This window comes from Euprymna scolopes, chromosome 19 (assembly GCF_053919585.1).
Source record: "Euprymna scolopes isolate OS-2025 chromosome 19, ASM5391958v1, whole genome shotgun sequence".
Lineage (NCBI taxonomy): Eukaryota > Metazoa > Mollusca > Cephalopoda > Sepiida > Sepiolidae > Euprymna > Euprymna scolopes.
Window position 1 is genome coordinate 118,476,775 of NC_136500.1, and position 27,280 is coordinate 118,504,054.

The following is a 27,280-nucleotide window of genomic DNA, read 5'->3' on the forward strand; positions in this document are numbered from 1 at the left end:
TGTAAAATATTTATTTTCAATTAATTTATTAAAGATTAATTGTTTTGGTAAAATATTTTCAATTAATTTATTAAAGATTGTTTTGGTAAAATATTTATTTTCAATTAATTTATTAAAGATTAATTTCCATGGAAAAGAAGGGAATTATTCGTTATTTTTGATATCTCAATTGATGACAAGAAATTGTCAAATCAAAAAATTTGATCTGATGATCTTGATTGAATAGCACATATATAGAATCATGTTCGTCCTTGGAAGCTTGAGTAGGCCGGATGTCTTTTGACCAATCATTTGTCAGTGAGAATCAAGGTAGCATGGGTAAATTTTTAAATTGAGAGGGAAAACGCATTCTTATCCGACCACACTCTCAGTATAAATAGCAAAGTTGTTTATCGATGAAGCAGTTGATCAATGAATTTGATGGATGTAAACAGATCGTCTCCGCTAAAGATGTAAAACTGAAGAGTCTCCAAAACGCCCTAGAAAGATAGCAACTCAGAATTCCCTATATGAGACCGCCATACCTTCTCAGAACGACAAAGATATTTCCCTTATATATTGTAGAGAACGCCAAAACCTTGACCGACAAAAAACACTGAAATAAAAAATGGAAAAAGTGAAAACAAAATATAATAAAGATATTCCCCTGACATAAGAAATAAACTAAGTTTAATAAAGTGTTGAACTAATATGATTTTTTTCTGAATAAAAGAACTTCTACAAAATATGACGAGAGTTTGGTTTGCTTATTTTGTTGATCAACAATTTTTCCGTCATCTGCTGAATCCAGTTATTTTTGAAGAGAAGATTTATACATTATTTCATGCAGCTTATCCTTGATTGGTTCTTGAATTTCAAGTTTTGTTCAATGTATCGAATCGAATTTCTCGTGCATTATTTCCAGCAGCTTATCTTCTGCATGTTTTGAATTTTAAGTATATTTGCTTTTTTATGCAATCAACAATATTTCAGTCATGTATTGAATTCAATAATCTTTAAAAAAATGTTTACGCAATATTTCATGCAGCTCATCTTCTTTATGTTCTTGAATTTTAAGTTTGATTTGATTGTTTTCTTCAATCAAAAATTATTCAGTCATATGTTGAATCCAGTAATTTTGAAAAAAATATTATACATTATTACATGCAGCTTACCTTGTTTAATTCAGTCATTTTGAAAAAAAAATGCATTATTTTATGCATGTTTTTTTAATTTAATGTTTGGTTTATTTGCTTTGTTCAATCAACTTTTCAATCATATGTTGAATCCAGTAATTTTGAAAAAAATATTATACATTATTTCATGCAGCTTACCTTGTTTAATTCAGTCATTTTGAAAAAAAAAATGCATTATTTTATGCATGTTTTTTTAATTTAATGTTTGGTTTATTTGCTTTGTTCAATCAACTTTTCAATCATATGTTGAATCCAGTAATTTTGAAAAAAATTTATGCTTTATTTCATGCAGCTTATATTCTGCAGGTTTTTAAATTTAACGTTTGGTTTGCTTGTTATGTTCAATCAACAATTTTTTCAGTCATATGTCGAATCCAGTAAATTTTAAAATGTTAATGTATTCTTTTATGCAATTTATCTTCTGTGTCCAACTGAATTTTAAGTTTGGTTTTCATGTTTTGTTCGATAAACAATTTTTCAGTCATATTTTTCATCAAGATATTTTGAAAAAATAAATTTTATGCATTATTTCATGCAGCTCATCTTCTGCATGTTCTTGAATTTGGTGACCAACAAATTTTCAGTTGAAAAGTTTTTGTGCATTATTTCATACAGCTTATTTTCTGCATGTTTTAAAATTAAACTTCAGCTGGTTTGTTTTGTATGATCAACAATTTTTCAGTCATATGTTAATTCCAGTAATTTAAAAAAAAAATGTGTGCATTATTTCAGGCAGCTTATCTTCTGCATGCTCTTGAATTTTAAGTTTGGTTTGCTTGTTCTGTTCTATCAAGAATTTTTGAGTATTTTTTAAAAGTTTATGCATAAATTTCATATCTTGCGATTTTTATGACGTTTTTTAGGTCGTTTTTTGTTTAGTGTTTATGAGTTATTTACTAAAGTTTTAAAAGGTATTTATAAATCAAGTTTCTTATATATTAAAACATTTATTCCTGATGTTTACTTTTTAAACATTTATTTATTGCTCGGTTTTGTTTTTAGTTTTCCGGCATATAAACACTTTGAGGGTTATTATGTGCTGTAATTAATAAATTATATCTTCAAATATTTTTTTGTATTTGTGTTCTTTGTTTTACAAAAAAAAAACGTCTTTCGCTTAAGTGTTGAAACCAGTAATTTTTGAAGAAAATCTTTTATATCTTCAAATATTCCTTGTATTTATTTATGTTGTTTGTTTTCTTTATGTGTTGAAATCAGTATCTTTTTTGTAAAAGTTTTATAAATTCAAATATTTAGTGTATATTTTGCATTGTTTGTTTTAAAATATATTAACCTAAAACTAAAGCCGTTTCACAAGTAAGTTGGATTCTTCCTTTTTAGGCGACTACGTGTGAAAAGAAAGAAAAGGCCTGAAGTTTTGTTCCAAGTTCTGCAGAAGGGCAGGTCCTGTAGAATCAGCAGAAAAGAAAGTCCTGTAAAGTCAGCAGACGAGCAAGTCCCAAAAAATCACACACACATTAAAGTACTCTTAAAGCTGCAGCAGTTCACCGATAAGATCACACTGACGTCGATCCTAGAAAAGACACACCCATGTTCCAAACACACTCCCTTTATCCTTCTGGCGTTCATCCTCAGCCAATCAGCATCTAAAGAACGGTCACGTGGGGCCCAGTGATGATCGCACAATCTACAAGATGAGGACGGCGCCATTTTGGAATTTCTTTCATGTTTCGGCCATGCACGTACGCACACCGTAGGAGCGTTCCAAAGTAAGGCATGACGCTCAGACACGTGGGCGCTTCCTCCCTTCATTTTCTTCGACTCTACATAACCTTTTTTTGATTATTACTTGTTTAAAGCGGTAATTTTAATAAGTTTATATCTTTGAATATTCATCGTACTTATTTGCGTTATTAGTATTAATCTTTGGAGATTTTTTTTATATCTTTAAATATTTATTATATTTGTGCTTTTTTTTTGTTTTAAAAAACATTAACATTTTTGCAGTTATTATGTGTTGAAACCAGTTATTTACAGAAAGGTTTTATCTCTTCATTGTATTTATTTGTGTTGTTTGTTTTACGAAATATTAACCTTTTTGGATTGATTGAAACCAGTAATTTTTGGAAAAGTTTTATATTTTCAAAGATTAATTATGTTTGTGTTTTATTTTACAAAATATTAACCTTTTCTGGGTTATTACATGTTGAAGCCAGTAATATTTAAAAAAAAAACAACTTTTATATCTTCTAATATTTATTGTATTTGTTTGTTTTAAAAAATATTACCCTTTTTGGATTATTATATGTTGAAACGAGTAATTTTTGAAAAAGTCTTATATCTTTAAGTATACATTGTATTGCTGCTGTTTATTTTACAAAATGTAAAATTTTTAGGTTAGTATGTGTTAAAAGCAGTAATTTTTTAAAAAGTTTTACATCTTAAAATATTCATTGTATTTGTGTTGTTTTACAAAATATAAACCTTTTTGAGGTTAATACGTCTTGAAAGCAGTAATTTTTAAAAAGTTTTATATCTTCAAAAATTTGATTGTATTTGCGTTGTTTGTCTTACTGCATATTAACCTTTTCTAGATTATTACTTTTTCGACCTCTTCTACATTTTTTAGTCCTCAGATGTTTCAGTAAATTTGCTTTAACAGAACAAGAATATTCACATTTTGGACATGAAAATGGCTTTTCACCACTGTGAGTTCTCATATGGATAATTAACTGTGATTTAGTAGAACAAGAATGAGCACATTTTTCACAAGAAAATGGTTTAGACCCAGTATGAGTTCTCATATGTGTTACTAAACTTGATTTAACAGAACAAGCATAGTCACATATTTTACAAGAATATGGCTTTTCCCCAGTGTGAGTTCTCATGTGCTTCACTAAAGCTTGTTTCTGAGAACAAGAATATTCACACATTTGACAAGAATATGGTTTTTCACCAGTGTGAATTCTCATATGTGTCACCAAACTTGACTGAACAGAAAAGGAATGTTTACATATCTCACAAGAATATGGCTTTTCATCCGTGTGAGTTCTCATATGAAAATTTAAACTTGATTTAGCAGAACAATTATATTCACATATTTCACAAGAATATGGCTTTTCGCCAGTGTGTGTTCTAATATGTTTAGATAATTGATATTTTCCAATACAGGAATATTCACAGATGTTACAAGAATATGGTTTTTCGCCAGTGTGACTTCTCATATGTGCAACTAGATTTGATTTTACAGCACAAGAATATTCGCATATTTCACAAGAATATGGCTTTTCACCAGTGTGAGTTCTCATATGCATGATTAAACTTGATTTACGAGAACAAGTATACATACACACCTCACAAGAATATGGCTTTTCGCTAATGTGAGATGTTATATGTTTTACTAAGCTGGCTTTAAAAAAACTAGAATATTCACATATATTACAGGAATATGGCTTTGTGCCAGTGTGAGTTCTTATATGTGTAAATAATTCATGTTTTGCAGAACAATAATAATCACATACTTTACAAGAATATGTCTTTTTCCCAGCATGACTTCTAATATGTCGCTCTAACGTTGATTTGCCAGAACACGAATATCCACATACATTACAGGAATGCATGTTTTCACCAGTAAATCTTACAGAAAGTAATGGTCAATTCAAATTCAACAAATGGGTTCAAGCAGGAACATCTGCAAATAAAAATGAAACTCAATTGTTAGTATTCCAATTCACATTCATGTTTTATAATGAGATCTTGGTTTAAAAATGCTACAGAGAGTTTAGTGCCCATCATGTTTTAATGTATTTCTAAGTGTTTTACCTTAAAACATTTAAATATTTACAGTAAAGATATTGTCAATAGTAGATTAACAAATTCAGCAAAGGCGTTATAAAAAAATATAAAAAAGTAAAATATTTACAGTAAAGGTATTGTCAACATTAGATTAATGAAAAACATTTAAATATTTACAGTTAATGTATTGTCAACATTAGATTAATGAAAAACATTTAAATATTTACAGTAAAAATATTGTCAACACCAGATTAATGAAAAACATTTAAATATTTACAATAAAAATATTGTCAACATTAGATTAATGAAAAACATTTGAATATTTACAGTAAAAGTGTTGTCAACACTAGATTAATGAAAAACATTTAAATATTTACAGTAAAAGTATTGTCAACACTAGATTAATGAAAAACATTTGAATATTTACAGTAAAAGTATTGTCAACACCAGATTAATGAAAAACATTTAAATATTTACAGTAAAGATATTGTCAACACTAGATTAATGAAAAGCATTTAAATATTTACAGTAAAAATATTGTCAACACTAGATTAATGAAATACATTTAAATATTTACAGTAAAGGTATTGTCAACACTAGTTTAATGAAAAACATTTAAATATTTACAGTAAAAATATTGTCAACACTAGATTAATGGAAAACATTTAAATATTTACAGTAAAACTATTGTCAACACTAGATTAATGAAAAACATTTAAATATTTACAGTAAATGCATTGTCAACACTAGATTAATGAATTCAGCAAATTCAAGTTTTATCCAAATTTTATAGATTCCTGTATTTCCCTTAATAATATAAAGAAAAAAACCCCTCACTTCTTTCAAGGTGTTGTTTTCCCAAATAATCATTTTTTATATTTTCACTCATAATATTTCTAGAATAAAATAGAGGTAGGTTTACTTGGAACACAGATGCAGTAACGCCTGTCTGGAATAAAACGCATTTTAATGTTGTTAAAGACAAATTCCGATATTTGTATTTGTAAACGAAAGCTGTGCGAGTAATTGATTGATTCGACTACGTTTACAAGATGTTATCAAAATAGGGAAACTTTCATTTAAAAAACTTGCAAAAAGTTCCAAACGTTATTATTCACTTGTGTTATATTCAAGTTCTGAGACATCTGTATGTTTTTATTTCGTCTTCTCTCTCTAGAAATATACAATACATATATGTACTCATGCACTTTATGGTGGTCACATGACCTCTCCTTTTCTTTCTAATGAAATATTTATAGAACATATACATTTGTGCTCTAAAACGGTCGTGTTTATCTTCGCTTATGCTATAATCAGGTCGACAAGGTCTCAGTGGGGAGTCAATTGGACCCTAACATTCGCTGATATTTTCATCATTTATTAAAAATCAATTGTTTAGTTCTGAAATTACAAGCACTACTATATATTACACTTTTGCTATGTTTGTATCGCATTTTGAAGCGTCAACATTCTTTACTTCCAATCTCTTCATAGAGCTCTATAGTTCACCATGGAAAGTAAGGAGGATAACGTCTTTGCTTGTCCTTGTTAGACGTTCAAGAGATTGCTATCTCACTACCATATACAGGAAGTCAACTTTTACTGGCCTGTTTGTGAACTGGTCTTTGTATAAAAATCATAAACGACCGGCCTGATTTAAACAATGTGTACAGAAGAGTTCTCATAATTTTTTTTAACTTACAGACTGGACTCCAACCTAGAGAGATCACTAATTTCATCGGGAACTATACTCTGGGGGCTTTCTTCTATCGGGTTCATACAGTTTGTATTGTCATCTTGCATGCTTTGTGTGCCTTTATGTTTATCTTAAATATTTTGGGCCTTTAAAATGTACCGTTTATTTGATAATGTGGGGTATATAGTAAGAAAAAAAAACGTACCGAGCATATCTGCATCCCTCTTTGGGAAAGAAGAAGGAAAGGATGGCTAGCTCATTTATATACATGAAGGGCATCTTGGGAAGGCAGGGCATGATGGGAGATGCTAATTTTTTTTCCTGCGTGTGTGGCTTTAAGGTGCCTTTTCTGGGAAAAACATAATAATTCACTTGAGAAGACGATCCTCTCAGAGACAAAGCGCTGAATAGTTAGCAGACTTGAATAAAACACTGCTCGTTGGTAGTATTGACGGACTTATATAAGTATGTAGTTCGTATGTAACCGGAGAACATCTCAGCAAGATTCATATTCCTATGCTGAATGGTCACTAAGCAGTGACGGAGTCCTTTTTTTTTCCATTTTCTTCCCCCCCCCCAAGTTGTGTGGGCACGATTTCTGAATAGAACTTAATCAGAGTTACTATACATCACATAGTTCTCTTCTAAAAATCTTGGATGTCTCCGGATTTGTGAAGACCGACGCAGATCACTAATTTCATCGGGAACTATACTCTGGGGGCTTTCTTCTATCGGCTTCATACAGTTTGTACTGTCATCTTGCATGCTTTGTGTGCCTCTATGTTTAGTAGAGTCCGATTGTTCATTGAATGATGAATTGAGTTTGATATATTTAGGGATATTTATTTCATTTTCACTTCCGTTTTGATCGGTGCTGGAATGGTTAGGGTGTTGTTCAACTTTGATAATATCACATTTCGTCACTTTGTATCTTTTCCCCCTAAACTCTCTATCCATAAACTTCTGCACAGTACAATACTGATCTCCAACTTCCATCACGCTATATCTACTGCGGGCGTTAGTTTTCACCCTATCTTGGTATAGATAGACAATCTCCCCAACTTTGACGTCGATCTTTATCTCAGTAGTTCTGCCTCAGCCTTTATATTTAGCTGATGCCTTGTGACTTTTTAACCTATTTTGGTATTTTTCTTTAATCAGGTCTTCATCTCTTATCAGTAGTTTCTCTCTCTCTCATTGTCCAAACTTCTAGAGAAGACTAGCCGTTTTCTCTAACTTTACTATTCATATTAGATATTATCACGGCCAACTCAGTATCCGTTATCTTACTGCTGGACGGTTTTAATTTGCATAATTCCGTATGAAATTCTGATACTGAGCGTTCACTAATTGGATTTTTGTTACAGTTCTTTATCTCTCCAATCTCTATTTTAATATGGAATGATCCCAGTAAACTGTGAGTAGGGCTTGAAATCCAGAAGTGCCATCAACCCTGATCTTTACTTCATCACCCGACGGGGGACGGAACCTCGATATGGTTGTGATTAAACCATCTCTTAGAGATTGGCTGCTTTCTGATAATAGTAATGTTGCATGTGTTAGGGCAGAAACATTTTTCTAGAACCAATAATACTAGTTGTCCTTCACGTTTTACGACATCCAGTGCATAGAATCCCATATTAAAAATCCGCTTTAACTGGTGTTTACTAGAATGGTGAAGTTGTAAGTGTAAAGCGACTAAAAGTCCGTCTAATACTCTTTGGGGAATGACGATTCTTTGTCTAGCTGGGCACAAGGCTTCCTCCTGTGTAACTATGATTAACCCATCTGCCGGGGTTGCTGAGAGTTTACAATGTTGTAAATACCTTTTAAGAGTGGTTAAACCTTTCTTCTTCTTAGATGAAGTTCTGCCACCGCGTAACAGTCTATACACTTGTTGTAATCTAGACAGCCTTGTTGAGCCTGGATCCATGCATTATGAGTCATGTATGGGATTGGACAATGACCAGCTAATATATCTTTTACAGTGATTTCACTAATTACTGATGTCTCCAGGGCGTTGATAAATTTACAAATTTGGCATTTTTCCTTGCAATGAATAGCGTTTTGGCTAGCATAATCTGATATATTATTTTTCCCTGGTATATGGGATAATTTAACAGAATATCGAAAGATAACACTCACGAACATTGTGACTCTAGAGCTCGCAGAGAATGCACCACGGAGTTTCTCACATGCTTGTACACAGGGGAGGCTATCTGTGAGCACTTCGGTAATGTGTTGCAATTGAATTATAGATAGACTGAAGTGCTTGATAGTTGATGCAATCCCCAGAGCTTCCAACTAACAGGCTAGCCAACCTGTTTGGTTAGATGTTTTACGAGCATTGAATAAACCTGCGAGATGAGCTTTGTCTCCTCTCAAGACGAAAAGGGATGCTGCTAAGCCAGTAGAAGTCGTGGATGCGTCTATAATTATTTGTAGTTGGTCCTCTCTTCTAGGTAAGAGTAGGATTTTTGCTTGCTTAAGATGTTCTTTTGCTTTGAAGAATGCCTCCTCCAAGTCCGACGTCCATTGTCTTCTGTCATTTGATGAACCTGTTGTGCAAACTTTATCCAGAGGTGCTAAAAAATCCGAGTGCTTAGGTATTACTTTACTCAGGAACTTGAGACCTATGAATGATCTCATGTTTTTGATGGTTTCAGGGGGATCACAGATAGCCAAAGTATTCAGATGATGGCTTGTAGCTTTGAGCGTTCCCCTGGTCCATTGCTAACCTAGGATTTCTGTTGATGCCAGACAGCAAATGGTTTTTGATGGGGAGAATCCTCAATTATTCTCATGTAGTGTTAGTTACACTTCTTGCCATACACTGTTAAGCTCCATGGGTGTATTGGCGCCAATATATAGGTCATCGGCCAATTATACCACCGATCCTTTAATCATTAAGTCACCGAATACTTTGGACATTAATTGTTCTAAAGCGGATTCAGAGCCTGCGAGACCCATTACCGCTCTTGTATAGACATATACCCCACGAAATGGTGTGAAAATACCTACATATGATGATTTGGCCAAGGGTATCTGAAAATATGCTTGTTTCAAATCACATTTGATGATGTATTTGAACTGAGCGATATGTTTGTTAATATCGTGAACTTTAGGCATGAAAGCAGGTTGCGGTTTAATATATTGGCCCAATTCGGTAAATGCAGTTACTAATCGATGGCCTCCTGAAGATTTCCCAACGAGGAATGAAGGATTTACATATTCTGTGGTAATGTTTATGTTTTCTGGTCGCACGAAGATACCTTGCTCATATAGTTTATCAATTTTCGTTTGGAGGAGTTCTAGGTTCGCTCGGTTGTACATAGGGATGCGCCCCTTTCTTTGTGGTGGTAGTGATGTACTCATATTAATTTTATGTTGAAATTTACCAGATTTTCCATTGTAGCATCCTAGTGATGGTGAAAACACTTGGCTGTACTTTTTATTTGTCTCGTGGAAGGTGAACTTTTCATCTTGATTGAGGATGTTTGAGGGGTCCACAGAAATTTCTGCTGATCTGTCCGATTGCTCAGAGGCCAAAATCAGTGGAGGTAGCTTTGACGTGTGAGAGGCATCTGAGTAGTATAGCATATTTGGCATATTTGTTCATGCCGCTTGATAAGTACAGGTGTGATTAAATTGTTTCTGAGGGTTATTTTGTCGTATTCTGGTTTGGTTATTTTACGTTGAATCCAGTCATTATGGTTATTAGTGTGTCTGGGCTCCACCGAAATTGTTTCACTTTGGTATTCTGGTTCTATAGTTAAAGCTATATATAAGCGGGTTTGACGTGGGACATGCAATATGGTTCTAACACTAGCGCATTTTTTATGCTTATGTATTTGAAATTGCAGCAATCTCCAAGGTATGCACATTTGTGTTTGCACGAAGATAAATATCATTTCTGTCCATGAATCACATTCTGCCCAAAATTGCACCATTTAAATCTTTTATCACAAGCCCACCGAAAAAAAAAATCTGAGTGTTTAGGTATGACTTTACTCAGGTACTTCTAGGATCCTATTAATCATCTCATGTTTTTGATGGTTTCAGGAGGATCACAGGTAACCAAAGTATTCAAACGATGGCTTGTAGGCCTAAGTGTATGCTTGGTCCACTGCCACCTATGATTTCTATCGATGTCAGACAGCAAATAGTTTTTGATGGGGTAATCTTAAATTTTTCTAATGTAGTGTTTGTAACACTTTTTCCTATACACTGTTAAACTCCATGGGTGTGTTAGTGCCGACATATAGGTCATCGGCCAATTTTACCATCGATCCTTTAATCATCAAATCGCCTGGGTCTACTGAAATTTCCTCTGATCTGTTTGATTGCTCAGAGGCAAGGATCACGTATGAGGGAAATTTGAGTAGTATAGCTTATATAGCATATTTGTTCATCAGGCTTGATATGTACGGGTATGGTTGAATTGTTTGTGAGGGTTATTTGGGCGTATTCTGGTTTAGTTGTTTTACGTTGGATCCAGCCATCATGGTTATTAGTGTGTCTCGGCTCCACCGAAATTGTTTCACTTTGGTATTCTGCTGGTATTGTTAAAACTATGTTTGAACCAGGTAGTAATCAGGTTTAGTGTGGGATGCGCAATATGGTTGTTGTTCTAACACTATCGCATCTTTTTATGCTTATGTATTTAAAATTGCAGCAATCTCCAAGGTATACACATTTGTGTTTGCACGAAGACAAATATCATTTCTGTCCATGAATGACATACTGCCCAAAATTGCACCATTTAAATCTTTTACCACAAGCCCACCGAAACGAAAAAAGTGTGTTTGCTCTGTGATTGGACATTTTCTGGAAACATTTAAGTTAATCTCACCTGTTATTTCCATAGGGGAGACACCATCTACCATCTTGGCTTTGTGGGTGGTAGGTAAGATATTCAGTTTGAGACGTCTTGCTTCACTCTTTCTTAATAGGTTACTTTCTGCACCCATGTCTAGTGTAACGTCAGCATCCTCTTTGTTTACTTCTAGCTCCATACACGGTGACGATATGTCTACGCTGTTGATTTTGGGACTCTCAGGTCTTTTGATTTGAATTATCCTATTATCGGAACTATAACACTCTAAGTCTTTGTCATCTTCCTCAGTTTTTGATAGGATTTTGATATCTCTAATTTTAGACTGAAGGAATTTTCTAAGAGTGGCATAAAAGGGCAGTTTTGGAAATAGTGGGTTTCTGCTCCTGGTCTATTGGTAGCATCGCAGAGGCAACATTTAGGCCTGTTTCCCAGGCGACTTCTCCGATTTCCTGGCTTCATCGGTCCTTTCCTTCTATAGCTGGAACTAGAGTATGGTATGTTGCCCTCTCTATCACATATTTCTTGTAACCGGGACGGTATTGCATCACTGATTTCCATTCTAATGAAATATAGTGTAGAATCTCTTAAGGTGATGGCAAATCTTTGCTTAAAAATGTAGGGTAGGTCTCTGTGGATTGCATCAAGCCAAATCATCACCGTGATATTCTGTAAAGTTGGAGTTAGGTATTCATCATTCTCTAGCTTTGCTCCACAATGTTTGATAGCTGAAGCTTTTGTAATTAGACTATCCTCCATAAACGAGTAGCACCTTTCCCAGAGAGCCTCTCTTGTATCATTTGAAACTGAACGTCCGTGATATTCGTTCTGGACTTGCGATAATCCTACTACTGTCGGAGTCTGTCAAATATCTCGTCTATACTATGTGCCTCTTCTTTAATGAAGGCACTACTAATAACTGGAGCATGAATGCTTATGAAACAAAGTAGCACTTTCAAGTTAATGGCCTTTTTTTCTGCTGAGAATTTTTTCTCATTGTCTTCTTGTTCATCAGCAATGAAGCCTCTATTAGGTGTGTCACTTGCTACACTACTCCAGGTTTTGACGTCCTCCAAATAACCTTCAAATTTATCTTCATTTGAGATATGATAGATTAATTGTTCACACCACGCTTCGAATGAACCTTTCGATTCATGTTCAGTGAGGATTCTCTGTTTAGTACTGAAGGCAGACAGGTTTATTTAAATAGATTGTTTTCACTTACTGCATGGTTCCCGTAAGTTTTTTTTTTCAGTAAAGGTCTATTTGGTCCAGTTCAGATTCTGTAGCAGCACGTTAATTTCAATAATAGATTAAAACAAACTAATGTGTGCCATGTAGATACGAGAATACACATAAATATACTAATATAGAATTATGTCATGCGATTGTTGTGTCCCTGTATCGCAGTAAAACGACTTCAGAAAACTGGTTATATTGTCACCTTCAAAGGGAACTGTTGGTTTAAACCTGCATACAGCTTCTTACTTTTAGCAGAAAAAGGAACAAATGATTCTTTTTAAGTAGAATAAAATACATTTACATTTTATTCTGGGGATATTGATGGCTATAATTAAAATATTTTATTTCATTTCTTCTTTTGTTACGACAATCAACCACGTTCACATTGTTTTCTGATATGAATAAAATGTTTGCTTGCAACTTACTGCATAGCTCTCGGAAGCAAGTGATTTTTTTTTTTACTGTGTGGTTTGCATAAGTGAATAATATTTTTAGTACTTTTTTTTCCTTGTGTATAATTTTTTTTTTAACTCCTCGCATTTATTTCGTGCTTACGCCGTCTCCGCTCATAGTTAGAAACGACTCGTAGGAGTACGATGTTTATTGATTACATTTTTTTTTCTTATCATTTATATTTTTTGAAAAATCGTCTCTTCTCATCGTTTTTGTAACGACTCGAAATTTTAAATTACGATGTTGTGTTTGTTGTAATTCTTTCAGGGTACAAGTTCCACTTTCCTACCTGCAGTATAATGCGACTTGTAATCCTTGTACTTTTAACTTAATATTTCCATGAAAACTTTAGCATATCCTTAGTCAATGAGTATGACTGTTTTCGTTTGTAAAACGTATTACCATCGAAGGCTGATTTCTTTCAAATGTTTGCCGCTGCCACCACGTGTGGGCTTTAAGGTGCCTTTTCGGGGAAAAGCAGATGACAACAATAATCCACTTGAGAAAACGATCCTGTCAGAGACAAAGCACTGAATAGTTAGCAGACTTGAATAAAACACTGCTCGTTGGTAGTGTTGACGGCCTAATATAAGTATGTAGTTTGTATATAACCGGAGAGCATCTCAGCAGGATACATATTCCTACGCCAAATAGTCACTAAGCAGTGATGCTGTCTCTTCTTTTTTTTTTTCTAGATAGAAGGATATAAAAGCTGGGAAAAATTCCTTGGAGGAGACACAAAAAAAAAGAGTCGTGAACATCTTCTGTTGAAAAGTATTTCATGTTACTAACATTCAGATTGTGTGGTGTGACATTGGTGGCGTGAGGCCAGGCATGGCTGATTGGAAAAGAAGAGGACAGAAATGTGCTGTTGTCATGTTGTCAAGCAAGTGACTTACTCCTTTCCGAACCCCAGAACTGAATCCTGATTGTAACCGTAGAAGCTATTTCGGCTTGTCAAGCAGGTTAACATGGCTGACTGGAGACTGAACACTCAGATGTAACTGGGGAGGGTGACCTAATTAAATGGCTGGAAAAATTAAAAATGGTGGGAAGGTTGCAAAAAATCAAAGGCGTGGTGACCTTGCTGCCACTATACTTAAAGGAGGAAACCCTCACTATTTACCAGCAGATGCGCGATGAAGATAAGGGAGACCTTGCCTCAGTGGAGCAAAGACTGAAATTGGCTTTCGCTGAGAGTCCATTTGAAGCATTTAGCAAGCTTACAAGTTTGAGGTGAACTGGCGAGTCTGCTGACATCTTTGCTGCAGAGATCAGGAGACTGGCAGGATTGGCTGGTTACGTTGGGAGGAGCCTGGAGATGATGGTAAAGCTATACCTAGTGAACAGCTCCCCAGAAGAAATCTTCACGAACATGTAGAGAATCACCGAGATCCATACGATGGAAGTGGACGATCTCTTGGTCCACGCCAGAGTCCTAGTCAAGAATGTCAAGGACCCAATCGTGGTTGCAGCTGTGAGTGGAAATAAGTGCACAAGGCCTCACTTAGATGATGAGAGACAGGCAGCGAGGCGACAGGAGGGGAGACCTGCCATTAAGTGTTTCCGGTGCCAGGGTCCTCACCTGCTCAAGGACTGCAAAGAGCTGAGACCGGGAGTCACCTGCTACCAATGTGGACAAGTGGGGCACATTAGCCACTATTGCGTCGCTTCACGGGACCAGGAAAACGAGTGAAGGGGAGCCATTGCGCCAGTGGTTCCTCCTTCTATGTGGAAATGGTGCACAATGAAATGTTGTCTCAGTTACCAGTAGTAGTCAATGGGAAGAGAGCCATGGCCCTTGTTGACACAGGCTACACTACAACGTTCATAGCAATGAATGTCGCTAGATCATGGAGTGGAGCCAGAAGTATGAAGACCGTGGATGGCAGGGAGGTGAAATGCCTAGGAGAGACAACAGCAGAAGTACTGGTGCAAGGTGTGCCTATTGGACTGCAAGCTCTGGTGTTGGATCGTCTGGTTGGTGATGTTGATGTGATTTTAGGTGTAAGTGCGATCAACCAACTGGGGAGTGCTACAGTGAGAGGGGGCCAAGTAGCTTTCGGACGCCTCGGCACAGTAGGAATGGCAGGAGTGGAAGGTGATAGAAACATTAGAACACAAAAATTGGAGGCTTGCTGCATCGAGGACAAGGATTTTCTGGCAAGATTCGATGGTGAGAGGTAGACGGTGAAATGGAAATGGATCTCCGGGCCTCCAGAACTACGAAACAAAGTAAGCTGCTTGCTATGAGAAAACACTGCAAGGAGAAATAAGAAAAGGATTCAAGGAAGAAGTGGAGAGGTGGATAGAGGAGGGAATTCTGAAACCGTGGATAGGGGAGGAAAAAGGAGTGCTATCATTACTAGCGGCTGTTCAATCCACAAAGAACAAAGTTAGACCGGTACTGGATTTCAGAGAATTAAACAGACACGTAGCCTGCTACACTGGAAACTGAACAATGCAGATTCTGTCACTCGGCTGTTGAAAACCCAAGCCACCGAATGTCTGGATGCAAGATCCTTCTAGCCGATGGTCATTACACTGCTCACCACAACAAAGTATGTAGATACTTACATTGGAAGATCTGTGGAGAGATGCAACTAGATAGGTCGTTGAACATCTGGGAACATGAACCACCACCGATAACATCAAATGGAAAAGTGACAGTGTTTTACGACAAAGACATACAGGCAGGCAGATACATAAAAGACAAGGCCATCAAGCCAGATATAGTAATATGGAACAAGCCTGAAAGGACTGCACTCATTATCGACGTCACAGTTCCAAACGACTTTGGCCTTAATAGAGCAGAACGGGAAAAGATAACAAAATATCAGGACCTAAAAAATGATCTAAAAACAACATGGTCTCTGAAAAAAAACAAAACATTATACTAGTTGTGACAGGAGCAACTGGCCAAATAAAAAAGAACCTTCAAAAATACAATCTCTGGAAAACCAAGCTGTAGGGAAATACAGATAGCAGCCATAAAGGGAACAGTGTCTATTCTTAAAAGAGCCCTTGAATATAAATTTAAATTGTAATAGAATCAAGCGTTAGCCCCAGGAAGGAGCCCCTTGATTTCTTCAAACTAACAAAAAATTAAAAAAAAAGGGGATTGACGTATGTGAAGAGGTTATGAGGAAATGGAGGAGGATGGAGGGGGTCAGTAAGATCGTAGACCTGAAGTCGGCTTATCGACAGATCCATGTAGATGAAAAACTCTGGCAAAATCTGACAAGTACAAGGGGAAGATGTATTGCCCCCAAAATTATGACTGCTGAAGACGGTGCTGAGTAAAAACTGTACAGTGGACAAGGCCACTAGTTTGTACATTGACGACATTCTCGTGGAGGAAGCAGAGGTGACAGTGGAGAAAGTGAGAGGCCATGTTGCGAGGTATGGGTTGACTGCAAAACCGGCGGAATCGCTAGATGGAGGAGCGGCGTTGGGGTTGAAACTATGCCGAGATGGCAAAGGAAGCCTTGTCTTTAGACAAGGGAATGCAATACCCGAAATCGGAACCGACCTGACAAAACAAGAACTCTTCTCTGTCTGCAGGAGACTGGTGGGACACTATCCAATTGCCGCCTGCTCAGAATAGCGTGCAGCTTTATTAAACGACAAACAGGCACTGATGGCTGGGAGGGCCGTGTGAGGAAGGAGGACATGAACATGCTACAAGAAATCATTGTGAGAGCGACGAAAGAAAACCCAATAAAGGGGGAATGGTACATCAGCGGTGGAGACGTGGGGGTGATTTGGTGCAATGCCAGCAGCCTGGCATTGGGCGTCGTATTAGAGATGGGAGGTGTAACTGTGGAAGATGTGGCGTGGCTAAGAAAGAAAAACAACTATTCCCATATCAACGTAGCTGAACTGGAGGCCACTATGAAAAGAATCAATCTGGCCCTGAAGTGGGGATTGAAAACAATTGAAATCAAATCCAATTCAGCAACGGTAGTTTCATGGATCAGGTCGGCAGTGACTGGCGATAAGAGAGTTAGGACCATAGGTGATGCAGAAATGCTGATCCAGCGCAGGCTCGGAGCACTCGCAGATTTGATAGCGGAATTCCAGTTGAGGGTATCTGTAGTGCGTGTCCTATCAGAAAAGAACAAGGCGGATTTGATGACACGGGTAAAGAAGGCCTGGCTGCAAGAGGGGAAGGAGGTTTCCTTAGTATGTTGTGCAGGGGAGGAAGTTAAAAAGTTACATGAAATGCACCACTTTGGTCGAGAATAGACATTATTCCTGGCAAGAGAGGTTTACCTGGAAACCACCGAGAAGGAGGTCAGGGAGGTAGTGGAGCACTGTCAAGAGTGCCAATCGATAGACCCCGGACCGTCCAGACACAAAACTGGAGAGTCACACTTTGCGGAGGACTGGAAGCGATTGGTCATTGATGTGACCCATTATCGCCATAAGCTGTATCTGTCTATGGTCGACTGTGGACCAGGGAAGTTTGCCATATAGAGAGAGATTAGGGCAGAAGCTGCATGAGCAATCAGAGGGGTCATCGAAGAAATATTTTTGGAGAGAGGGCCAGTTGAGGAACTGTTAATGGACAATCTCCCCACTTTCCAATCAGAAGCCTTTAAAGAGGTGTGTGATAAGTGGGGAGTAAGGCAATTTTTTAGGGCAGCATATCGGCCGAGTGGCAATGGGATAGTGGAAAGGAATCATCGCACCATCAAGGCTGCTGCAGAAAAAAGCAACATTTCACCCATGCAGGTGGTGTTTTGGTACATCTCACCAAAAACCAGACAAGATGAGACAACTGTGCCTCATAGAGCCATCTTCGCATGTAAGTGGCAGCATCCGTGCAAGAAAATGGTAGGAATTGAGGGTGAAGAAGCTACCATTAAAGTGGGTGAGGAGGTGTGGGTGAATCCCCCAATGCAAAATGTACCACTTGCTGGGGGAGTGGGGTCGTAACGGGAATGCAGTCAAAGAACAATGTGATGGTGAATGGCATTCCCTGGCATATCCTAGACCTGTGTTGTGTAACCCTGCCAGTGCGCAGTGATGGCAGTGAAGAGGAGGAAGTCAAGATCCACCAAGGAGCTAACAATGCACCCCAATTCGACTTAGCCCCACATTGTGGTTCTTTACAACTGGACAAGAATGTCTGTAGTGAACCTGAAAATATCAACCCCCCAAGAAGTTGTCCCCCAGAGGCCTCAACATGAGAGGAGGAGGCCTGCTTGGATGAAGGATTATAAATTGTCTCATTGATTGCGAAGATCAGGGGGTGGGGTGGGGTATATGGTTAGAAAAAAAACAAAAAAAGAAACGTACCGAGCATATCTACATCCCTCTTTGGGAAAGAAGAAGGAAAGGATGGTTAGCTCATTTATATACATGAAGGGCATCTTGAGAAGGCAGGGCATGATGGGCAAAGCTAATTTTTTTTCCTGTCTCTTCCTTTTTTTTTTTAGATAGGAGGATATAAAAGCTGGGAAAAATTTCCTGGAGGAGACACAAAGAAAAGAATCGTGAACATCTCTTGAAAAGTGTGGTCGATTGGAAAAGAGGGCAGAAACGTGCTGTTGTCGAGCAAGTGACTCACTTCTTCCCAAACCCCAGAACTGAATCCTGATTGTAACCGTAGAGATATTATCTTGAATAAGCGATGATAACTTAAAATTGAATAAGCAGATTGTTAGAAATAGTATTAATTGCTTCTACTCTATTTCCTTGCATTTGGTATATAATATATTAACTGCTGTTGATTTTTTGGTATATAATATATGAACTGCCATTGCTTTATTTTTCAAAGATAGTGTTCCACTCAAGTACTGTTGTTGGTTATGTGGAGCGTACTTCCTTGCATTTGCAGATGCGTATAAGACAGTCCATTCCATTAAACATTAAACAAGGAAGGTTTAAGACCCAAAAATCTCTCTTCTCCAACTTCCGGCACCGTTATTGGTCAGTATTTTGGTAAGAAAATCTATGCTGTGCCAGTCAATAACAGTGGCGGCTCGTGCATGGAGCTGTGGGACTGCAGCACCCCCAAATTATTTCTACACAATATTAATGATAAAATTAAAAATAGTACGTTTGTTTTATTATTATTATTATTTTATTTTTTTCTATGTGTACATTATAAAATCATTAAGTTTAATGTCAGTATCTCCAAATTCATATAAAAATAAAAATAAAACTTGCTTGGAGCTGTGAAATTCTCAGTTACACTTTCTTAATGAAATTCTCTTCTGCACATGCGCGCTTATAGGCAACCGATAACGGCCGCTGGGGAACTGTTGCTTCTCGCAGTTCTACGTCTCAGATACTCGTGAAATTCGGTGTTTGCTTAGGATGTGCGCCTGAACTTATAAATATGATAACATTTTGTTATTGAAATGTGCATATAACGTGTTCTTGTACATAAAATATTGTGCTTTTTTTTTTTACATACACACACTTTTAGCGTTGCGATTTAATTTGGTAGCAGACGGAAATATATGATATGCAGAACCTGTTTTTTTTTTCTTTTAAGTATTCAGGGATTAAGCAGTGAAGCTAGCACGCGATTAAGGGTAAAAATCAAATATACAATAGATAAATCTTACCATAAAAATAAAGTTACTTTTCCATCTTCCTGCCTTTTTGTTTGTTTGTTTTAAATACTTTTAAATGCTATTTATTTTGCAACAACTAAACTTTACAAAATAAAAAAAACTGTTTACATTTTTTTCTAGAAGCAAACAAGCGAAGAAACAGTTTATATTGAAAATACATTTTAGTTAGAAATTTTTTTAACGTGTATGTTTTAGATATAAAAAAATTAGCATTTATTTGCCTCCAACGAGGACAATGTTAGAAGTTTATGGCCTCTCAAGACGGATATTGAAGGTTGAGAACCGATTTATTTACTACTAACAACTTGTATTAGGAGAGGCAAAGTGTTCGTAGGATGCAATGTGATTTAACAAAGGAGATGAATGTTCGTAAAATGTTTGTAGGTATGTATGAATTGACAAGGAATGAATGTTCGTAAACTGTTTGTAGGTATGTATGAATTGACAAGGAATGAATGTTCGTTAAATATAACTTATCTTTTGGACGATGGAGAGGGTTAGGGTAGGCCGCTCATCCTGCTGTCAGTGATGCGTGTCCTGGCTTGTAACTGGAAAGCGAGTCTCTTCTTTCATCAGCGTTAGCAGCCCGGCGTCTTTGTCTTCTTTCTCCTCCTCTCTCCCGGTTCCCTAAAAACCCTCGTTTTATAGTGGCAAACTGGCTCCCAGTGACTGTGATATTTGAGGTGTTTATTTTAGGCATGGAGCTCTGCCATTGGTTGATAATTATTTTGTGGTTATCTTATTTTTTTCTTCCTGATGTGTGGAGCCATGTGCAAAAGACGATTTTTCATTTTGTCTCTCATGGTGGATGCGTTAACATCTGGTTCGCTGATAATTCCCACAAGTTTTACACTTTGAAAAATGTTTTGTTTTTTTTGCACAAGGCTTTTTTTTAAATTAAAATGTGTTTATAAGTAAAGAAACAGTTCTTATAATTATGCATTTTTAAACTTTACATTAAATTTGTTAGTAGATGGGGCAGATAATACGCATTAAAAAAAGAAATTAGAAATCCTTCTGGACTGAGAAAATTTTAATTGTTTGTTTTCTTTGTGGAGAAAGCTACATTAAAATTCAATGTTTTATAATGCTTATATATGACATCCTATTTTCTTATAATAAATCTTTACCGGCATGAGAAGGTCAGTAAATAGCCAAGTTTGTTTTTCTTTTTATATAAAAAGCAAGTTGTTAAAAGATTTGTAAATAAAATTTTGTATCTTTAAATATTTTTGTTTGTTTGCTCACTATATAAAAATGTAAACTTTTTTATTTTGCATTTTATTCACAAATACGTTTTGTTATAAATACATTTTTAAAATAAATTTTGGAAATAAAACTGTTATTAAATAAAACGCTATTTTCAAATAGTACACTCCTAAATTTCAAAGTTTTTTTTTTTTTTGTTTTTATAAAAAAATAAGTTATTAAAAAATTGTAAATAAAATGTATTTTTAAAAATGTTTTTCGTTTGTTTGCAAAAAAAAAATACACCCCCCCCCCAAAAAAAAAACGTAAACTTTTATTTAATCTGAAAAGTTTAAAAGGAATGAATATATATATTTTTATTATTCTGTAAAGTGTACACAATTTAAAAAATATTTTTAATAAAAGTTTTTGCATATTATCCATTTGAATATTTATTTGAATGTTTTTTTTTTATTATTTGATTAAATATTTACTTATATATTCGAATTTCTTTTACACAATATTAAAACAATACGTAAAATTTTTGAAGCAACAGCACCCCCAATAATCTCAGGCACGAGCCGCCACTGGTCAATAAAAGATCGAGTGGTTGATGGCCTACATAGAGCAGATGCCAAAAAAACATTTTTTTTTAAATTTAAATCTACTTCTATTGCAATATGCAATGCAGAAGTGCATAAACACATTAACTTGCTTTCAGATTTTTGACTTTTTCTTTTCACATGCAACAAAATCTATGAATGTTTAATTATCTATCATAAGTTTTTGATTTTCAAATTCCTCAAATACATTTTTTTTATTTTTCGTCATTTTAAATTATACTATAAATTTATCATAAGATGAAAGTTGAATGAACTCTAGAGAGTTTTTCCCTTCATCATGTTTAAACAAATACATAAATCAGTTACATATAAATAGAATAGTGATAAACATGGAACCAATATTTTTCAAACAAAAAAAAACATAAATATTAAAACATTTGACAAGGTCGTAGCTAATGAGTGATGAAATATGACTGTTCTAAACATGGGATAATCCTGAGATCATATAAATTGGGATGAAGGCATCTATGCCAATTATATACATACATAACAATCATAAGCACAACAAAGTAAGCACAATACTTCTCCCAGCTATTTAGTTTCATCTGTCCTGGCACTTCAAATTCCCCAAATCTTCTTTTTTTTTTCGAAATGTTTCATTATACTATCAATTTATCATGATAAGATGATGGTTGAAAGAGATCGAGAGTTTTCTGCCCATGCACTATTATTTTTGAATTTGGAACCTCCGAACAAACACACATATATATATAACTAGAGGGGGGTATCCATCATTACCCGGGTTTTTGGAGACGTGTGTGGTTGGGGGGAGGGGTCAAATGAAAACAAAGCAAAGTAATAACCCTGTTTAAATATTATAAAAACAATGTGAAAACTATAAAAAAAAAGTTGTGAAAAAAACAAAACAAATAATAAATGAATGTGATGCAATACGAATTGTCCAGTGGTTGCTAGGTTTTTGAAAAAAAAAAAAAGAAAAGAAACAAAACGTGATGAATTAAGTAAAGAATGAATTGGCTGTGTAAAAATAAACGTTTAGTCGAAAGCACTAATAAATAAAGGTTATAGTTAGATTTCACGGTTAGAGTCATTAAAACCAGAAGTAAAAACCGGTTAGTCCCACAGGTTGCGTCTTACACTAACTAAAAAAAAAGGAAAAAGAAAACAATAATAATAATCGCATTTTTGTTTTGTTTTTTAAAATTTTTATTTGATTATGGAAAAAATAGAAAGCATAAATCAAGGAAAAATGATTTAAAAAAAAACAAAAAACGGCAAAAATAACCTTGTACGATTCCAAACCGGCGTTTGCTTGTACTGTTCCTTGTTAAAGCATCCGCTGCAGTGTAAATGGGGAGCAGGGAAAGGAGGAATCTAATAGAGAGAAAAGATGTTGCAACTTCCATTGAATCTAACCGATTTTGGCAGTGGACTCTCACCAGAAAAAATATAGGAATGTACCAGTGTCGAGGCCCTGTAGAGTATAGGCCTATAGCACACCTCAGATAATGTGCTACAGTTTTTACATATTACATATGCATGTAATGTTATGATATTTAATCCTATTAAGGTCAAAGTCGGAGGGGAAAAAATTAGTTCCTTTTATTTATATAGATAGATATATATGAATCAGTTACATAAAAATATAGTGATAAATTAATCATAGAACTAATATTTTTCAAACACAAAATATAAATATTAAAAATTAACATTTTATGACGTTGTAACTACTATTGAGTGGTTGGAATACGACTATTCTAAACAGGTAATTATCCCGATACCATACACATTGGGATGACTTTGTGCCACTTTTATACATGCATAAGACATTACACTTTGCACAAACCTTACACCATCAAATAATATACAGACGCAAATAAATAGATAAAAAATCATAATATAAAATATAATACTGGGTATGACAATTGTTCAGATTTAACAACAAACTTCAGCTTTACTTCCTAGATCGCACACAAAATGCGGGAAACAGTGCCTTACAGATCTTTTTCACTAATAGCCTAACAATAAAGACGTCACCTTGTGTCATATCTCCATCTATCCGTAATGTCAATGATTGAATTTTTTGCAGGTTTATGGTTTGCATACAGAATGTATGGTCTTCCAATGTGGAACATATAAAATTTGAACATGCTTTATGCAAGGGACTTGGGGTTCATAAAAAAAACGTTATACTTGACTCAATTTTCAATGTAAGTTTAGTTTATGGTCTATTTTTAGACATTTTAATCTTGAACACACAGAACAAGGGGGAAAAGGTGACTTGTTAATTTTAAAGCATCTGAAAGCAAGCTTCTCTCTTTTCATAATAATCGATCTGACCGCTGTCTGGCCCTAATTGAAATGAAAGGCTCTCCTCTTGGGGAGGCTCCATGTCTTGACATGCTTCTGGAACTGACCTTCACTCCTGATCTAAAATGGAACACATACATCGACTCTGTTGGCAACATCACTGAAAAAAATGGATCATCCTACAGCTCAAATAGGTATTTCACTGCCCAAACAATCATCTATTTGTATAAAGGCTAAGTACGTCCTAAAATGGAGTAATATTGCCACACCTTGGCAGGAGTTGCTCGGTGCACCTTACCTTGCTATGAGTGTTAAAACTGGCCTTAAAACCTAGTAGTTGATGCCTTTTCCTCTTCTCTGAAACCTCTTTCCCACAAAAGAGACGTTGCACGTCTCTCTCAGATCTATCATTATTTGCATGGCAATTGCTTGTCTGAGCTCAAATCTAAAGTTCTCTCTTGCCAAACCTTCACAAAAACACTTGACTTACTACAACCACTATCAACAATTTCCTCTACTCTTATTCTGTGTTTAAATCTAAACACAGATACCACAATCAAAGCTTCTTTCCTAGAACTGCTTGCATGTGAAACACTGTTCCCCTGGCCTGCTCCCCCACCAATTACAATATTGTAGCCTTGAATCCAAGCTAAACAAATTCTTGTTGAGCCGTCCCCTTAAATAATCCAAATTCTACCCAATCTACACCATTAACGATTACTGCAGTGCCACTTTGCATTCATTAACACTTATCCTCCAGTGGCATTCAGGCCTTGATAATTTGTGACTCTTGTCAAAAAAATTGAAATAGCATTAGTTTTAATATTATGTACTAATCAATTTATGAGAATGAAACCTAGAGGTTGGGGGGGTAGATATTTTCGGGATGAGGGTAGTAAACAAATCTTGATTAAATCTTTTCAATTTTGTTTCGTTTTTTTTACTAATTTTTGTTTGGTTTTAATGAGAATTCAAAAAAAAAATATAAGAAAAACATTATCATTGTTTGTGAGCTTAATAGCAATACTAATAATAACACATTTTGAATTTTAGAAATTAAATATAAAAAAATTGGTGTTTTTACAACGGTGTCGGTTCTTATAGAGGGGAGCCCCCCCCCTCTATAAGAATCAACACCGTTATAAAAATCTAGACAAAATAAAGGTAAAAATCAATTGGTAAAAAACATTCTTTTAAAACAAAATACTAAATTTCAAATATAAAACAACAAAAAACACTTTGTTTCTACATTAGACAACCTTAAATGTTTGCTCAGAAAAAAAACAAAAAAAAATCATACTAAAACAGTTTGCTTACTTAAATTTAAATATCAGATTATATAACTTATTTAATCTAATTTATTTTTTTTACAAATTTTGTTGGTCGAAGATTCGTACACTTTAATCAGATCTGTTATATAAGTGAAAGGATCAAATTACTGGTAAAATCCATTGAAAGCGGTCGGTGGTTCTATGAGAAAATAAAGCTGTGTACACATTATAAATGTTTCTTTTCTGTGTCTTACGTTATACATTAGTACATTGGGGGTCATTTCGAGTTAAAAGTTTATTTACTGCACTCATCTGGACTAGAGAAAATCATGATTTAAATGTGTATGTCGCGTCTAAATAACTAATGATGAATATCTAATATGGCCGACAAGACGGGTGATCAAAAAATCAGATCGAGCGTACCGCGTACCGGAAAACGAAATGAGACTAACGAAATGAGACCTCATTTGATCTCATTTCGTTTTCCGGTACGCTCGATCTGACTTTTTGATCACCCATCTTGTCGGCCATATCAGAGAATTATCGTTAGTTATTTAGACGAGACATACACATTTAAATCATGATTTTCTCTAGTCCAGATGAGTGCAGTAAATAAACTTTTAACTCGAAATGACCCCTAATGTACTAATGTATAACATAAGACACAGAAAAGAAACATTTATAATGCGTACACAGCTTTATTTTCTCATAGAACCACCGACCGCTTTCAATGGATTTTACCAAATTACTTATTGGACTGAAATAAAAAAAAATAAACTTATTTTAGTAAATGATGAAATCGCCGTTGTAAACAGAATGCCCCCCCCCCAAGTGTGTATCAGCGATAAAAGTATTTGTTTTTAATTATTGTCACGATGACCCATTTAAACTTTAAATCTATTTAGTATTACACATCAAATCTTAAGAAAAGCAGGTTTTAAATGTGTGAATAGGCCAGAATAATCAACGTCATTATAAAATAAGGTCATACTTAAACAGGAAGTAGCTATTGATACAAAAGTCATGGTTGTCGTTTTTAGATCGTTCAAAACGAAAATAGGTGTTAAAATGTTTTTGACGTAATAGTAAATGATTTTTACTTAAAAAATATCATGTCATAATCTTAAAAGTAAATACTAATAATCGCCTATATATGTGAAAAAAAATTAATTTTCCCTTAAAATCCAATGACTGCTCAGTCGAGGAAAGGAAGCAATGTGCACCTACCTTAAGTTGCCAAAGAATTGCCCCCTTCCGCAACGTGACAGTCAGTTAACAATTGCTAGTCAGCAAAACTTGGGTAATCAAAGAATAGCTTCCGGCACCAGCCCCAAATGCATCTGGAAAAAAACTTGACCACTGGGAAGAATCTCCCTTTAAATAACCAAAAGGTCATGTGATTAACTGTCACCTGACCTGTGAAAAAAAAAGCTTTAAAAAAAGGCAGAGAAGGCAAGACAATCTCTTTTTTGTTAGTAAGCAAGGTAACTGCACACCGCTCTCCCTCTGTTGAGCAATCATTAACCCCCTACCCCCTTTTATTTTTCACACATACTGTTTTGTCGAATTTTAGTTGAAACTGTTTACAGAAGAGAAGAGCGATATCATAATTTAATCCCATCTAATTGTTTAAGATTGTTGAAAAAGTTATTGAATGAATGCTTTTTTTAGTATTGCAAAATCTTACCTTTCGTTCCAGAAACTTCAATATGAAAAACAAGCCAAAAAACAAGGATGATTTCTTTTTCTTTTGTGTTCGAAACACATTTGTTTCGTTTGTTATTTCTTTAGTAAATTGGGATAACCTTTACGGAGATGGTCCCAACGTCTGCCTCGTTCTGAGCTCGGGGAGAGGCCGTCGGACGTAGGCGGTGTCGAGGCAGAAAATTACCCCTACAATAAAGTGCCCAGTTGTTAACTTAGGGAGAAAAAAACCCGTTCCAATAAATAGAATTTTTATTTATTTATTTATTTTAAAGTTCAAATAATTAGAATTTTACAAAATAAACTGTTCAAATTTTTGATAATTCAACAGTTCAAATAATTGGAATTTTACAAAATAAACAGTTCAATTAAAAATAAAAAAAAACAGTCCACATGAAGTTCCACGTGGTTAGTTAACGCTGTAAAATTCTGTGATTTGTTTCACAATATTTGTAAAAGCATCTGTCTGTGACATAT

The 27,280-nt window shown here is 35.3% G+C and overlaps 1 long non-coding RNA gene across 1 annotated transcript; it reads right to left on the reverse strand.

Annotated features, from left to right (window-relative positions):
* Positions 1-652: 652 nt before the first annotated feature.
* Positions 653-27,280, reverse strand: LOC145239907 (uncharacterized). Its single transcript, XR_013862395.1, has 2 exons — positions 26,787-27,280; positions 653-4,827 (listed from the first exon to the last, which is right to left on the reverse strand). It is a non-coding gene; the product is annotated as an uncharacterized LOC145239907 (long non-coding RNA).